The 16,592-nt window shown below is 45.6% G+C and overlaps 2 long non-coding RNA genes across 2 annotated transcripts in view; both read left to right on the forward strand.

Annotated features, from left to right (window-relative positions):
- Nucleotides 1–2,117: 2,117 nt before the first annotated feature.
- On the forward strand, nt 2,118–9,791 carry LOC141418602 (uncharacterized). Its single transcript, XR_012443243.1, has 5 exons — nt 2,118–2,492; nt 3,023–3,109; nt 5,300–5,442; nt 8,919–8,968; nt 9,717–9,791. It is a non-coding gene; the product is annotated as an uncharacterized lncRNA (long non-coding RNA).
- A 1,525-nt stretch (nt 9,792–11,316) lies between these two features.
- The window catches only part of LOC141418542 (uncharacterized), a 96,108-nt gene continuing 90,832 nt past the window's right edge, over nt 11,317–16,592 (forward strand). Inside the window, exon 1 of the long non-coding RNA XR_012443170.1 lies at nt 11,317–11,422. This is a non-coding gene — a long non-coding RNA (uncharacterized lncRNA). The remainder of the gene's footprint in view (nt 11,423–16,592) is intronic.

Genomic DNA, 16,592 nt, shown 5'->3' on the forward strand with positions numbered 1-16,592 from the left:
TCTCACTCTGACCCCTCTGGGTCACTACCCAGGTCATGACCTTTAGATAAGAAGGAAGGGTAGCCACATTTGGGTAGGATGATTACGTAGAGGTAATGCTGAGGTTGGACTCCCCACCTTGGGCTTTTCCAGCTCTTTGGAGACCTTCTCTTGGCCTGAGTGCTGAGGTGGCAGGTGCAGGCTGCTGCATGGGGGACTCCTGCTGTCTGCCCTTGAAGAGGGCTCACCCCAGGAATTGAGGCAAGGAAGGGTGGGGTGATATGTCCCAGTCAGAAGCACTCACCTGGGGTCAATCCTGCTGTTCATAGGAAGAGTTCATGAGAAGTGCATTTTTATTTCTTTGAACAGGTTGAGAAAGCCCAGCTATTGCCACAGGGAAAACCACAGCTGTCACGGGGCTCCAGATGGCAATGGAGTGCTCAGCAGAGTAGCTGGCTTTGCTTCTTCATTGTGAAATTGGTGGCAATGGGGTCAAGGATTAGACCCTGAAGGAAGGAAGACTCAGGCTGACCTTTGGGCTAGAAATGAGGTCAGGATTCTGCGATTTGAGACTGGGAGTAGCAAGCTCAGTGTTTCTGCCTCCCTCCCAGAACTTCTGTCCAGAGTGAGCCAGGACTGGGGCTGCCTCTCAGCCTGATCTGAAGTTGGAGCTTCATCTCTCCTCCTAGGGGGGTCCTCAGTTGACCCCTCTTCAAGGGACAGACAGAACATGGCTTGCACACACTAGAGTCAGTACTGATGAGATCAGCACTGGGGCCAGAGAGCAAGAAAAGGTCTCCAAAGACTGCCACCCTCTTGCTTTGGGAAGATAGAGATAATGGGTAGGCTACTTTGGTAACAAGTGCTCCCAACCGTCAGCGACTTTGATGCAGGAAAAAGATTTCTGGTTTTCTTGCTCACATTACAGGCTCATGTGCACTGGCACAGACACTCTGCACCAGGCAGTCTTTCACGGACCCAGGTTCTTTCCACATTATGACTCTATTCTCCTCTATGTTCTCAGCTTGAGTGGGGATAATGAATTTCAAGTGGGAGGTTTTGGATCAGGCCTGGAAGTTGCACATGGCAGTGTTCTCACATTCCTCAGGCTGAGTTTTAGCTTAAGGGAACCATCTTTTTGGGAGCAGGCACTTCCACTTCTTGAGGCTATTGGTCAAAATTGGGTCACCCAGTGTCCATATGTGCAAAGGAGGCAGAGAGATCATTGTTTTAGCTGAGCACATTGCTATCTAGGACTAAATATGAGTTTGGGATGTGTGTGCATGAATGCACGTGTGTGTCTGTGTACACATGTGTGTGCTTTTATGGGTGCATGTGTGCATTTGGACAGCTCCTTAGGATGGATGGCCCAATGCAAGACTGGTTAGCATGTGTGTCAGGTTGTGAACCTAAACATCCAACAGGCCCAGGCTGCTCTGGAAATACATAGTTCATGGTTATGACAGACTGAAGAAGCCTGTCCACTCTGGTCCCATTGAGAGAAATCTGATGTCTCTAGATATTCAGAACTGTTAAGAGAAGCTGCACATACAAACTCTATGTGTGACACTGTTTTTAATGCCAGCAACATGTATCCTAAAACACATTCAGTGGTACTGTGGCCAAACCAAGGACATGTACAGGATGGCTGTTTTTCAAGGGCTGGGCCCTTATTGTTGGGTCCATCCTGCACACAGGAGAGGCCCAGTTCGCATCGATGACGCCCTTCTGGATGTGCAGGAAAACAGCGAAGTGTTAAATAAACACCCACTAATTACCCTGAAAATATTTATTGAGGTTTCCCCATGTTGTAATAAGAAATTATTGAAACATACATCACCTACTGAGTTGTTAATCACTGGTAAATATATTTTAAATACAGCAGTCCATTAGTATTTTAATTTAGCCTGTCTCCAGGAGAATATGTGTTGGATCAGACAAATGTCCCAAGCTTTCAAGCCAAGGGAAAAATTTCCTCACCTAGTTAATCTTTATGTTCTTCTCTTACGGAGGTAATTCCAGCTGCACCAGAAAGAAATGATTCCCCTGGGGCTTGGTATTGATGGCCAGTGTCCTTGAGGAGCCTGTGGGTGAGGCAGGGAGGCCACAGCTCCAGAGAGAATGGTGGAGTGGGTGGAGGGACCAGGGAGGGCTGGGAGTAGTATTACTCATAGCTTGGTCACTTCCCTGTCAGTTAACTTAAATGCAAAATTGTGCAGCTAAAAACCCCAGTGACTGCTACATTGGACCAACATGATCACAACAGTCTTGTCCAGCCTGATGGCTCGGCACTGAATGATTCTCCTCTCTCCCCTTCCTTCCTGTCTAAGGTGTTCACTGTGATCTCGTGATTCATATGTCTGCATCTCAGGCGGGGCCTGCCAGAGGGACAGACAATGACAACGGACTGAGGAGTTTCTGGTGAGCTTCTGCCTAGGAGACTACCACGTGGTGATATGTAACTGTTGAGCATTCAGTATGGACCAAGGACCATTCTAGCACTGGAGAGACAGGTGAACCACCACGTGGATGTCCTTTCCTCTGGAATTTACCTTCAGACAGCAAACACGCCAACAGTCAGTAAACAACTGTGCTTCAGAGGATGAGTGCTAAGAACTCAGGACCTAGGAATGGGGGAAGACAGCTTGGGGTGGTGAGGGGGAGGGAGAAAGCTGGTTGGAACTCAATTTTGATCTGAGAAGTGAGGGAGTGGGAGAAATTTATGATGTCTTTGAAGTTTTGAAAATGGGATGGAGAATGGGTAATTTGGTGAGCTCTGGAATTCAGGAGGGAAGAACAGAACTGGAGGGGTGTGAGGAAGCAAATAATTGTTTGGAACATGTTAATCAGAGCTGTATGTCAGCCAGCTTGCTGCTCAGAAGAGGGGCCTGAAATCCTTTTTTTTTTCTTTCAAGTTGTAGCAGACCTGTGCCACGCACTTAGCCATGTCCCCTCAGCACAGAAAGGTGGACGCCTCCCTGCCCATAGCTGGGTCCTATACCCAGCATGTGCTATGTGATTCTTTCCTTTGCTACCTCCATAGGGGCAGCCTCAGCTCATTTCAGGTGTGGCCAGGAAGTGAGGTAATGTTCCTGGGAGGACCTCAGCCACAGGGAGATGGACGGAGGGGGTGAGTAAAGGCCTCAGCCTCCCAGGCTCTGATGGGACAGCACCCATTTGCCTTTTGCACAGTGCCTCATGGTCCCCAGTTGGCCATAGCTGTCATCCACTCATTGATGTACGCTCTACTTGGCTTTCTTCCTCGCTCCCTTACTCCTCTCACTCCTGTGCTGTTAAATACACCTCTGAGACTTTCTGCATTTGCCTCTTTGTCCCAGGCTGTGCTTTTGGAGATACTCAAATTAGGACAGACGCTCACCAGTTCCACAGGGGATGCACGGGAGGATGCTCATTGGGGTGTTGATTAGGAGGAATGCAGAATGCTGGGATCAGAGTCTGAGGCTTGCTGCTGTAGAGGAAGAAGACACGCTCTCCTAAATGCACACAATAAGCAAACACCAACACCCAAATACTTTGAGAAAACCTCACCAGCTGCTTCTTTCTGTTCCCCTCTGTGGGCTGCGAGATTGTACCTGTTTTCAGATCCCTGGCCCAACCCTGTCTGGGGTATTTTCTGCTCAGACTCTGTTGGTTTACAATCCAGTGAGACTGCTTGAAACCTGGTGCATGGGCAATGCCCCCCCTAATGGGTTCCCAATCAAGTGACCATTTTTCCTGTCCATTTCTTTCTTAGTTGGCTCTTTATAGAATAATGCTGCCTAAGAAGACTCAGTGGCATAGACATATGAGCATTTATTTCTTACCTATGAGTTGCAGGTTGGTGTGGCCAGCTCTGTTCCTTGTGTTTCCAGTCTCAGGATGGAAGAGTGTTGGTTGACAAACACTTTTTTTTCTTTCTTTGGCAGTACTGAGGTTTGAACTCAGGACTTTGAGCTTTCAAGGCATGTGCTGTACTGCTTGAGCCATGCCTCCAGCCCTTTTCACTCTGGTTATTTTGGAGACAGAATCTTGCTTTTTGCCCAGGCTGGCCTGAATCATGATCCTCCTATTCACACTGTCTACCATTGTTGGGATTACAGAAGTGTTTAACCATGCTCAGCCTTTTCCTCTCTGTTGAGATGGGGAGTCTCATGAATGTTTGCCTAGGCTGGCCTGCAACCATGATCCTTCCAATCTCAGCTTCCCAAGGAGCTAGAGTTACAGATGTGAGCCACTGGCACCCAAGTTGAGACTTCTTCTTGAGAAAGAAATTGAACAGTCCCAGAGGGGTGAGCAGAAACATGCAAATGTGTCTTACAGCCTTGATTCTGAATTCACAAACTGTCCCTATCGTAATGGACAAAGGAAGTCCTGTGTTCAACCCCCTGATACCAGTGTGCAAGAAAACACATTCTTCTCACAAGGGAAGTGCACGTGTACCGGTAGATGAACATTTGCTAAATATTCTTCTCATATCAGGCCCCAAAGCATGGATGCATGCTTTCCTTGTGGAATTTACAATTTCCTTCCCTCCATTATGTGCAAGTCAGTCACATGCAGCTTTATTGCCCAGCCACACTGTGAATTTCTTCAGGGCAGAATCCGTGTACAATCTCTCTCAGTACCTCCCCGCCAATTAAATTCCTAGAGAGACTTGGCACATGGTAATATGTGGCCAGGTTCTGGATGTATGTTGAAGGTAGAACAAGAGGAATTTGCTGACAGGTGGGATAATGTATTATACCGGAGAATGAAGGAGATGGTGATGCTGGTTTTGACCTGAGCGCTTGAGAAAATTGATCTGCCCTAGACACATGAGGGGAAATTGTGGGAGGAACCAATACTCTGGAAATTGAAGGTCATTAATATCTATTTTACTGCTTCCAGAAGTGTGGGATGCTCAATATTTATGAGTGGTAGAGGAAATGTTCAAATGATACACAGACCCAAGTACAGTGAGCTCTGCGTCCAGGAGTTAGAGAGCTATTTATCTTTCAATTCTTTATTGGCTTTTTTGATTAGTTAAAAGCAGTCTCAGTTTGGTTGCTGGTATGTCTTTAAACACTTGCTGATTTCTCTTTTTGGAAAAGAGATTATGTGGAAGGCTTAGGGAATTCAGCTGGCAACAATATCTAGCTAGGTTTAATAATAGCATTTTCTTCTCATTGTATTTCTTTTTCTGGGAACTTCTCTTATGATATGGAGGCTGTTCATTTATGGTCCATATGTATATTTCCCTTAAAAATGAATTTACTTATGTTAAAAAGGAAATCAATTTGCAAAGAAATGTGTAAGTAAATTCACCTTTCCATTTACTTAGGAAATATGTATCATTATGTACCAGGCACTATTTTGGGTGCTAGAGATACAGCAGGAGACAGAAACAGACAGAAGCTGGGGCCTTTGTAGAACGTGTGATCCAGTGGGAAAGGAAGACAACAGACCAAGTGCACAGGTAAAATAGTAAGTATTTAATTTAATTAATTTTCTTATATTGTTGCTGTACTGGAGGTACACTGTGACATTAAAAAATTGCTTATATCTTAATTAAATACACCCCCTCTCTCTGTTCTTAGAATAGTTTCAATAGGTCTCATTTTTCCATTTTTATACATGAGTACACAATACTTCTACCATATTTAGAAAGTATTTTAGATGGTGGTTAAGTTCTATAGAATAATTAGAGCAAATAAAAGGGGGGGGGGTTGGTGATGTGGATGGGGTGGGAGTTGCTATTTAAATAGAGTGGGCTAGGAAGTCTTGGTGGGAAAGGCAGCAACTAGAGAAAGACCCAAAGGAGCCAGCCATGCTGGATGGAAATACTAAGGCTAGGACATGGCTAGCATAGGAGAGGGACAAGAAACCTGCATGTGTATGGAATGTAAGGAGCTGGGAGGGAGTCGGGGATGGTGATATTAAGGAGGTGATAAGGTGGGAGACCCCGTAGGGTCTGGGAGACACTATTAAGGGAGAGGTTTTTTTTGTCTTTTCTTTTTTGGTGTTGGGATTGAACCCAGGGCCTCACACATGCTAGGCAAGCGCTGTACCACCGAGCTACATCCCAGTCCTGGGGGACACTATTAGGAATTTAGCTACTGCTTCAGGAAGATGGGGGCAATAGGAAATTCTGAGCAGAGGGGTAACATGGTCTGGTCTCCAGTCTAAAAGCATCACTGTGGTGAGTCTGTGTCCAGAACAGACTCAAGTCAGCTGTGGCTGTGAGAGGGACCCCATGGGAAGATGTTGCAGAAATCTAGGTGCGAGGTTATGACGGCTTGGGCATGGCTGGCAAATGTGGCCAGATGCTGGGTCTGTGTTGAAGGTGGAATGGCACAATTTGTGAGACACTGGACACAAGTTGGGAAAGAGAGAAGGGAGGTGATGATGTCATTTCTGATCTTAGCAATGGAGAAAGTTAAATTGCCCTGTGCAGATGGTGTGGGGTGTGGACTGGAGAGGAATAGGAGATGGGTCCATGTGGTCAGCTGGCTTTGAGACACCTGTGAGACATCTCATTGAGTATGCTAGGGGGCTCTTGAGTACCTGAGGTTAGGACGGAGTCCTCACAGGGGCCTTAAATGTCATTGACATTAGATGGTGTTGGGTGAGCCAACAGAAGACAGCGCAGAGCATGGACTCTGTGTCCTCTTCTCACCTGCCTTCAGCAAGCCCTGCATTTGCATCTGCTACTATCTGGGTCCAGATGCGGCAGGTGCACATGGCAAAAGGCTATCTTCCTAGAGACTCTGGGAAAACCTCCAGCTTCATGTGGCTCAAGAAGAACAAAGGAAATTATCTTTGAAAAACTGTCCCTTCAGCGCAATCACTCTGCATATCAGGCTTTACATGTTCAGCTTTTCAAATTGATCCATCCTGTCATTTCAACTTCCCAAACTTTGTCTTTTTTTTGCACAGCTCATATTTCCACTGGGAAGCTGTTGTCTGAAGCCAGAACTATGTATGTCAAAACATCCTGTTAGGGTTTCCTGAAGGTTCTGATATTGGACATTCAGGGCATTTGGTTTCCACATCAGAGGAGGAAATTTTCTTCCTGTCATTATGTTATTGCTGCAGATCTGAGTTCTTACTGCTTCAGGTCTTGGGGCCAGAAACAGATGTCTAAGATGTGGAACAGTGTTAGCTACAAGATGTGAGGCGGGCTCAGCCTGAGAATGGGGAGGACAATTTACAATAACCCCTGTGCAATGGACACTTATGTTTGCTGAGCTCTGTTTTGCAGTGGGTGCTATGGATCCCTCACAAGAATTCCCTCATTGACTGTACACCCACTCCCCAGCTGCTGTGGGGATTGCTTTCTAACAACTCTTGGCTGCCCTCTGGCTGCATAGGGGTCACCTTGTCTGTCCCTGCAACAGGGGACAGGCAGGCAGTAGCCAATGGTTGGCTGACATAGGCTGGTCCTCTGGCCTCAATCTGGGAGTAGCCCTGTGGTTTGATATGTGGCCCAGAATTCCCCATGGGATGGGGCTGAAGGCCGTCTTGGGAGGATTACATCCTTGCTTTTCTTTGTTCTTTCATCCCATTCTGCCTCTATCACCCCCTCCTCTGGAGGACTGTCTCTCCATCCCAGAATCACATCTCCATTTCTCTTTCTAGGGAACGTGGCTTAAGTGCTATATATTTTTAACATTATATAGTCCTCTCAAGGACTGCCTACCATAAAATAATGGTAATAATGATAGTAACAATAATATTACTGCAGATGTAGATGCAAAGACTCAGGAAGGTGGGCAACCAGCCCAAGAACAAGTGAAATCCATCATTTGCTTCAAATCTCATACTCCTGCAACATGGTCTGTCACCCATCCATAGGGCCAGTCTCAGATATTTTGAATCTCTAATGTTTTCTTCCTTTCTTTTCTTTGGGGACCGAATGTAATTTTTAAAGCAGTGTTGACGAAGGGCCAGACGTCAGCCATCTGTAGTGACCATAGGTAAGAGGTTAATAGGTATTTGGACCCTTGGGGAGCAAAGAAAGGTAGTTAATCAGTAAGTATAACCATGTTGTATTTCTTCTGGTAAGAATAAGTAGGTATTTTTGGAAAATGCAAATGCCACTCCCATTAGGTTTTGGAATATAGTCAGATTCCCATCCACAGACTCAGTGCCGTCTACTCCAGACTCGGTCTAAGATGCTCTTTGCGCAGACATCTGCGTGTGTCCAGAGAGCCATAGCCTAGGGTTTAGGGCACACTCATGACAGTCTAGGTCCTGCTGCTAGTTAGCAAGCTTTCCTCTTGCAAGTTTTCAAACCATGCTAAATGAAATCATTTTCTCATCTGTAAATGGGCAAAATGCCTTCTCCTCTGGCCTTTATGAAATCGTTTCAAGGGCTGGAAAAACTGAGGTTGTCTTGGGAAGAAAGGAAGTATGGTTGTTGGGTTTGCTAACTGAGGAGAGGGTCCTGGTTTCCCTGGGTAACCGGAAGTGTGTGCTGAGGACTTCTGCCACCTGGAGGATCAGCTTGTATTTCAAAACAGAGTGTCATGTTACACCCATATTGAGAAGACCTAAGCTGACTGTGTAAGGACCAGGGTGAGCCTTTCCATCCAAACGGTCATGCCACACCAGCTGGATGTGAGAAGGTTGGTGAGAGAACAATCCATACTTGAAAACCACTCAAGGAGTTTTGACTGATGGCAAGTCCACAGCAGCCAGTGAGGATGATGACATTGACCTTGTAAGAGCATAAATACCATTCTCCTCTGCCTAATGAGATGTAGAGCACCTACCATCTCATTGTACTTCACGTGGGTGAGATTGCAGCAGGAAAACAAAGGTCACAATGGGAACTTGTATTTATTGACCACTTACTTCATGTCTGACCTTATGCTAAGTGTTTTTTTTTTTTTTTGCATTATCTTCTTTAATTCTCACAGCATCAGTGGTACATGAAATAATAACTTTTAATCCTGCAGATGGTGATATTGGGGCTTGCAGAAGTCACTTCCCCAGCAGCTGGCAGTCAGTAAGTTGATGTTCTTACCAAGGGTGGGATGTTTTTCAGTCTGAAGGCTGTGCTCCACTGTGGGTTATGATACCAAGTTCATGAGTCATGGTCAGATGTCAGAAAATATCAGAGTTCCTTGCAAGTAGAAAAGAGTAAATTTATTAACCTTTATTCCAGTAACACATATACTGTGGATATGTGTGTGTACATGTTTGTTTGTGAGCATTGGGTTCTGATGCAAATGTATTTCTTACTGGACACTAGAGTTTAAAGAATTTGTAAAAATGTCTGCTCACACTCTACATCTCTCTTTGGGTTTCCCTCATTAAGAGAGACAGAGCAACTTAAAGTAAACCCAGCAGAGGGTGAGTAGGAGGATGGGAGTGGGAAAATATGACTGACCAGAGCAACGTCTCCAGCCCTGCTGTCTATGGGACTGGAACCTTCTTCGGGTTACCACCTCCCAGGCCTCAGGCTCATAGTCGGTCTGCAGCATGGGGAACAGGGCTCTGGGACAGGCAACATCATCAACCTGGTGATGTCTGACATGGCCAAGCAGGTGGGTCCCGTGGTGTCGGTCACAATCGGTCAAGGTATGTATAGGTCGGGGGAGCGCATGAGCAAGGCAGGGCTGGGAAGTCAGAGCGAGCTAGAGGTCAAGGACTACATCTAATCTGGGACAGTTCCTACGGTCCCCTTGCTCTGGAGTCACTGGGCTCTTGCTTTGTGTCCTCTGAAAGCTGGTTGATGGTGACTTTTTCTTTAGTTTGCCGGGATGTACGCTCAACTTCCCAAGACCCTTTGCCTCGGAGCGCTGTTTTCTGACCTTATGTGTATGATGCGTCACAGCTCTTCCTGGGACTGCTTGAGAGGTAAGAGGCAGCAGCACCTCTCTCAACTGGGGTGGGAGGCCAGTCTCCTAGGAGGACATTCTTACTTTCTGCAACATAAACGCAACCAAGCCATGCTATGGAAGAAGCGTTGACTTCAGAATTAGACAAGGAGACTTCAACATGAGTGGGGACTTGGTTTTTATTTTTTTCCAGTACTGGGGTTTGAACTCAGGGCCTCGCACTTGTGAGGCAGGTGCTCTACCATTTGAGCCATGACCCTGGCCTTTTTTCTTGCGTTACTTTGGAGATGGGGTCTTGCTTTTGCCCTGGCTGGCCTAGATCATGATCCTCTCGTGTAGCTGGGATTATAACTTGTACCACCATGCTCAGCTTTTTGTTGATATGGGATGTTGCTAACTTTTTGTGTGGCCTGGAACCGAGATCCTCCTGATCTCCACCTCCTGTGTAGTTGGGATTACAGAGGTGAGCCACTGGGTGTGGCCTGGACTTACTCTTTTTGTTACTCTACTATATCCAGTGCTTGTCACATTGAAGGACCTCAGTAAGTATTTGTCAAGTGAATAAGCTTCAATATACAGGCACTTTTAAATTTTAACTAAGGTCCTTTTGGCAAGGTGTTTGACCTTCTGAGCCTCAGTTTCCTTATGCAGAAAATAGGAGTTCTATAGGGTTGTTGGAAGAAATAGATATGACATAGTATTTAAAAGGACCTACACAAATCAGGCACTTGATGAATCTTGACTTCTTTCTTGGTGGAGGGTGACCTCTGGTCCTCCTCTCCCAACATCCTGACATCTACTGCTGGCTGAGCCTCCTTCTCATCCAGGGCCAGTGTTGCTTCTGACACTCGAGCTCTGTGTTTGGACCTCATCTTCTCCCATGGGACTAGAAGCCAGGACAGATGCCAGCTTGTGACTTCTCACAAATGTCAGTGGAGACACTGCACCCAACAAACCCTGCACCACTGGGAAGTTTTCAACCTCACACTACTTTGTTTTCAAAGCCTAACTTTGTTTTTAAATATACGTACAACACAAACACATTCCTAATATAAAATAATCTAAGAATTCATTAAAGGAATGATAGCTCCCATTCCTACATGCTGTTTTGGTTCATGTAGTGATAAGCATTTTTCTATGAGCACATGTGTATTTAGTGTATATTATATATATTTTAAAATTTGATTATTCTCTACTGACTTGTAACATGCCTTTTGTATTTAACATTTTTATGTTAGAATAAACTTTATTCTTTTTAACAGATGCACAGTATTTCATCATATCCTGTATCCTTCATATGATTAACTAGTCTCCCTCTTGGTGGTCATTTGGGTTATATCAGTTACTTTGCTAATAATGAATGTCTTTGTCTGCTTGGGATATACATGCTTTTGAGTCTCCCATGCAAGATAGGTTTTTATCTTCTGAAAAACATTTGGATTTTGGAAAGAGCTAAAATGTGATCATCCCCCAGCTTCCTCGTGATTCTTGTAATAATCATTTACTCAGTACTGAATGTTCCAGACTCTGTGTTGGTTTCTGTGACCGTAGAGGGTTTGGGCTCATCAGTCTGCCAGTATTATGTGGGCTTCATGCAATGATGGCCCTGTAAGAGAGAGGTGAGTAGCCTTGCTCTGGGGTGGTGGGGAAAGTTCTATAGGGACATTTGATCTGAGTTTTAAGTGAGCAGAGTTCTCCACGTGAAAGGAAAAGAGAGCATTTGAAACATAAGGAACAGCTTACAAAGGCCGAGTGAGATGCAAAGGCATGCAGTGTTTTGTATTGACAGACCATAGCTTGGGTCTGGCACTGACGAAGCTGTGTGTGGAGGAGGGGGTCCAGGAAGGAAGCTGCAAAGGCATCAGGACCAGACTGTGGGCTCCTGCTGTGGACTCTGAACTTGGAGGGAGGAAGAAGAGAGAAAGAGAGAGAAAGAGAGAGAGAGAGAGAGAGAGAGAGAGAGAGAGAGAGAGAGAGAGAGAGAGACCAAGAAAGAATCTGCTACCTCTATAAGCAGCAGATCTTTATTAGGGAGAGGAGACCTGAGAGGGACCCTCAGCATCAGAGTAACACTCGGAGAGGGGCAAGGGCAGCCTCTCTTACAGGCTGGGTTTTAAAGCATCCTGTGGTGGGAAAGGGAGGTTGGAGAGGGATGGGCATTAGAAAAATGACTGCGAAGGGGGAGGGGGAAGGTGCTGGACATTATTGGGAAGGTCATTGGGCTGGGCAGCCAGCCATACGTGCTGTTTTTCTCTGGCTCTTTTATCAAAGGTAATCATGTATGCATTATTCCAGTGTTTCTCAATATTCCAGCATTCCAGGCTTTGTATTTTATATACATAAGTGATAAAGGGCATCGCCGGTCTTCTGTCTACTTCCTGGCCAGGGACGATGTGGGGGGTTGTCAAGCCTGGAGAGTTTGTAGAAGCATGATGGTGTTAAACTGCTCCCCTGAGGTAGCCCGAGAAATGGCAGTAATACGCTCCTGTAAAAATCTTTGGAGGATATTAATACAACATGGTAGAAACATTAAAGCCAGACAAACAAGGATGAGAGGAACAGCCAACGGAATGAGCCATGGGTACGAGGAGGAAAGGAAATCAGTAGACTGTGAGGATGTTAGCTATTGTGCCCTATCTAAATTTTTTTATTCCATTTCTAACTATGCCAGATTATTGGTAAAGAAACAGCAATCCTCCCCTAACAAGAGGCATAGCCTGCTTTTTTCAGCTGTGAGGAGATTTAATCCTCTCCTGTTTTGTAGGACCACTGCTGCTAATGAGTCGCTCTGATCTGGGATTGCAGAAATCTGTAGGCAGTGTTATTAAGGCTTTCTTTTAGAGCTGTGGATAGTTTTTGGAATTGGCTGATTGACACCCCTATTCCAGCCAATCCCGGTTAAGAGGCCCAGTCTCACTACTAGGGGGTGAGGCCGGTATCTCTTTTTGTGCGTATAAAACTGACAACTGGGACAGGAATGATTTCTGAGTTGATAGTGTAGGAGACAGGGGGAATCAGAAAAACAAGGGTACAAACTCTGGTCTGGTTACTAGGTAGACATGTGTATGCATGGGATCCACACAGAAAGAAGATTCCTGCAGAGGGAGAGAGACATCCATTAATTTGAAAGAGAGGAGGGGTTCTAGCCCGTCTGCATTTTGTTCTCTTTTGTATGAACAAAAGGAAATGGAGAGGGAGACTGTTAAAAGAGGTTGTAAGAGAGGGGAAGAAGCACTAGTGGGTATGAGGGCTTCCATGATAAGTCAGTGGGTTGGTGGATAGAGGAACCGCCGGGCGTGAGTGTGAATATCAGTTTGCAGTTACTTTTGGAGAAGGGTTTTGGGTAGAGTCCTGGTATGGTAAAGACTAGCATGGCATTGGGGTGGAGTCTCCCATTACAAAAGTCTGACGTGCCTGTAGTGAAGTCACCCTGGGGGGAGGGGATGAGAAGTAGCTAAATGAAATTTCATTATCCTTTTTCTATCTACCTATCTACCAAAAGGCATGAATGTTGGGGTTAACAGTGAGGACAGCCATGTTAGGACCAGACCCCCTCTCCCCTTGTAGGTGGCTTACTGGAAACTCCCCACCTGACCCCAAAGACTAACAAAGGGACAGTTGTTAACCTTTATCTCCCTGGATGGGTGCCAAGGATAGTTGGGCAGACAGTAACCTAACTACAACTTATCTTTCTTGGTTGCCCAGCAACAGTATTCCTTAGTGACCTTTCTGGTACTTTTTTATTAGTCCCCTATATCTAGTCCAAGCCTGTGTGTGGCAGTGGGCTCTAGCTCTCTTTCTGGGGTTCCCCTCCACAGGGCTCCTGCCTGAGCAATAAACCTGTGCTGGTGTTTGAGCCATCTGTCTCTTCCATGCTTCTTTCATTTCTAACAGCTGGTGAAGAAAAGGCAAAAGGAGAAGAGCATTTGGTTGGGCGTGAACTCAGTGAGATTTCCTTGGAGCCAAAGGTCCAAGACAATCTCTGCGAGGTTTTCTTGTGGTAGGTAATAATTGTTAAGTTGGCTTTGGAGTATCTGGAGCAAGGTCTGGTATGGTTAAAGGCGTCAATCAATCAGTCTCCTAGATGGAGGGCAGACAGGTGATAAGGATCTTGGTGGGTCTGTCCTGGAGCAGGAGAGAGCAGGAGGGGGCGGAGACCAAAATGGGGAATGATTTCCCTCCCTGAAAAGTATGGTGGCCACTATGGAGGCTCTCTTGTCAGTGGTGGGGAAAGCTTTGATCCATCCTGTTAAGGTGTCAATGAAAACTAGAAGATATATGATGCCCTTTAATGGGGGCATATTTGTAAAATCCACTTGCCAGTCTGACCCGGGTAAGTGACTTCTTGCCTGATGGGTGGGAAATAAGGGGGGGTCGGATGTTTGATAGGGGGTTAGTTTTGGAACATATGTTGTAAGAGGATGAGTTTTTTTTTTTTTTTTTTTTAGTGTTTTGTGGATGTTAGAATTAGGAGCAATGTGGGTTTTAATAACATGGAGTAAAGATAGAGGGTTAGAGTGAAAGACTTGATGGGGGGCAGTTAGTATGGGTTTAATTTGTTGTTCTGGTAGAACAAGGGTATTATTAAGAAACCAGTAGTATCCTTTGTGCTGGCTAGTGCCTGAGTTTTAATAGTTCTGTCTCTTTTTGTGAGTAACTAGAGTGAATTGGTAGAATGGCCTGTGGGGGCCGGGGGGGCATTTGTTGGGCTGCCTGTTTAGCTGTGTTGTCTCTCAACTTTTGTATAACCTGCTCTAGCTGAGAGGTAGTGGAGGCCTTTATAGAGCTGCCATCTATAAACCATGTGGGGGCATCAGGTATGGGGGTGTCTAGGATGTGATGAAAAGTTGTGAGTCATCAAGTACCTCAAAACAGTCATGAGCTGGGGGCTCTGGGTTAGGTGGGATTTTTGAGGGTGAGAGGGTAGCAGGGTTTAGTTGCTGACATCACTGGAAAGTTAGCTCAGGTTGTAAGAGAAAGGAGTGTAAGATCTGAACATGAGATGGGGAGATGGAGTTAAGAGCTTTGTGGCTAATTAAGTCTTGAATGTTGTGAGATGACCAGACTGTCGTAGCTAAGTTGAAAGTTATTCTTTGAGCTTCTGGTATTAAGAGAGCTGCTGTGGCCAATACTTTTAGGCAGGCTGGCCAGCCCTGTAAATGGGGTCTAGTTGTTTTGAGAGGTAGGCTATAGGAGCTATTGAATCTCCTGCACTTTGGGCCATCAGGCCCAAAGCTTGGCCTTTGTCTGATTGTAGGTATAGATGAATAATTTTGTTAGGGTTTGGGATGGAGAGTGCAGGTGCCCTTGATAAAGCTTGTTTGAGGAGATTAAAGGGGGTCAGAAGGGCCCTGGGGTCCCCTCTAGCAGCCTCATATGGTGGTTTGGCTATTATTGAATAATCAGGAATACAGATTTTAAATACCCAGTGAGTCCTAGAAAAGAAAGGATGTCCCTTTTTGTCTTAGGGGAAGGAATTTGGAGTATGGTGGTTTTTCTGTTTTGAGGTATTTGATGATATCCTGAAATTAATAAAAGTCTCATGAATGAGATTGAAGTTGAGATAAGTTGGGCCTTATTTTTTGATACATGATATCCCCAGTGTGTTCATGAATTAAGAAAATAATGGTGTGGGTTTTATATAAGGATTTTGAGGGGTACATAGAAGGAGGTCATCTCTATACTGGATGAGCTTGGCTTGGGAAAAGATTGAGGTAATTGAGATCCTGCTGTAGGTGTTGGCCAAAAAGTTGAGGGGACTCTCTGAATCCCTGGGGGAGGACCATCCAGGTTAATTGTTGGGTGTAATGGGTAATGGCATCTGTCCAGGTGAAGGCAAATAAGGGTTGGGAGGAGGGATGTAAGGGAATGGTAAAGAAGGCATCCTTGAGATCTACGACTGAAAAGAAAGAGGTTTGGGGAGGAATCTGGGAGAGAAGAGTATACGGGTTAGGGACCACAGGATGAAAGGGTTAATGGCAGTATTGATGCTGCTGCTCATGGAGTTTGTCAGCATGTTGTTCTTCTGCCTTCCATATTCTTACCTTTTCATCCTCTGTGAAAGTGTCATTAATAATGTTATAAATGTCACACCATGTGAGGGCATAGGCCCGAGTAAGATGGAGAAATTCCTTACGGTATCTTGTTGGATTGCCTGAAAAGGAACCCAATCATTGTTTGATTTGGGAGATATCTAGCATAGAAAAAGGGACACTTGACTCTGACTGTTTCTTCCACTCCTGCACCTGTCACAGGGGGAGAATGACAGCTGGAGGGAGATGTGTAGATGTGGATAGTTGCAGGAGTGTGGGAGCATGTGTTCAGGATCGGGTGTGAGGAGGAGACAAAGGAAGGGAAGTGGCTGCAATTGAGGAAGGGTTTTCTAGTGAAGGAGGGGGGAGTCTTACAGAGAGGAGAGGGGCTTGGAGGAGTTGGGTTGGGGGAGGGGGACTGATAATGAGGGGATTCATCGGTGGGACCTGGATCAAAAGTTGATGGGAGGGAATTGGGAGCAGGAGCTGAGGGGGAGGGGTGAGAATCAACAAGGACTTGGAGGGGGCTGCAGTTTGCACAAAGGGAAGGCCAGGACTTGAGATAAAAGAAAGCCTGAAGACAGGGGGCCTCTTGCCACTTGCCATTTCTCACAGTAAAATTGTCAGGATCTCAGAGAATACTGGGATCAGAAGTGCCGAATTTAGGCCATTTTGAAGTTATCTAATCTATATTGTGGACAAATATGTGTGGAAAAACGGATGAGGTTTGTTTTAAATCACCCTTTAGGCCTAATTT

This window comes from Castor canadensis, chromosome 17, assembly GCF_047511655.1.
Source record: "Castor canadensis chromosome 17, mCasCan1.hap1v2, whole genome shotgun sequence".
Taxonomy (NCBI): Eukaryota; Metazoa; Chordata; class Mammalia; order Rodentia; family Castoridae; genus Castor; species Castor canadensis.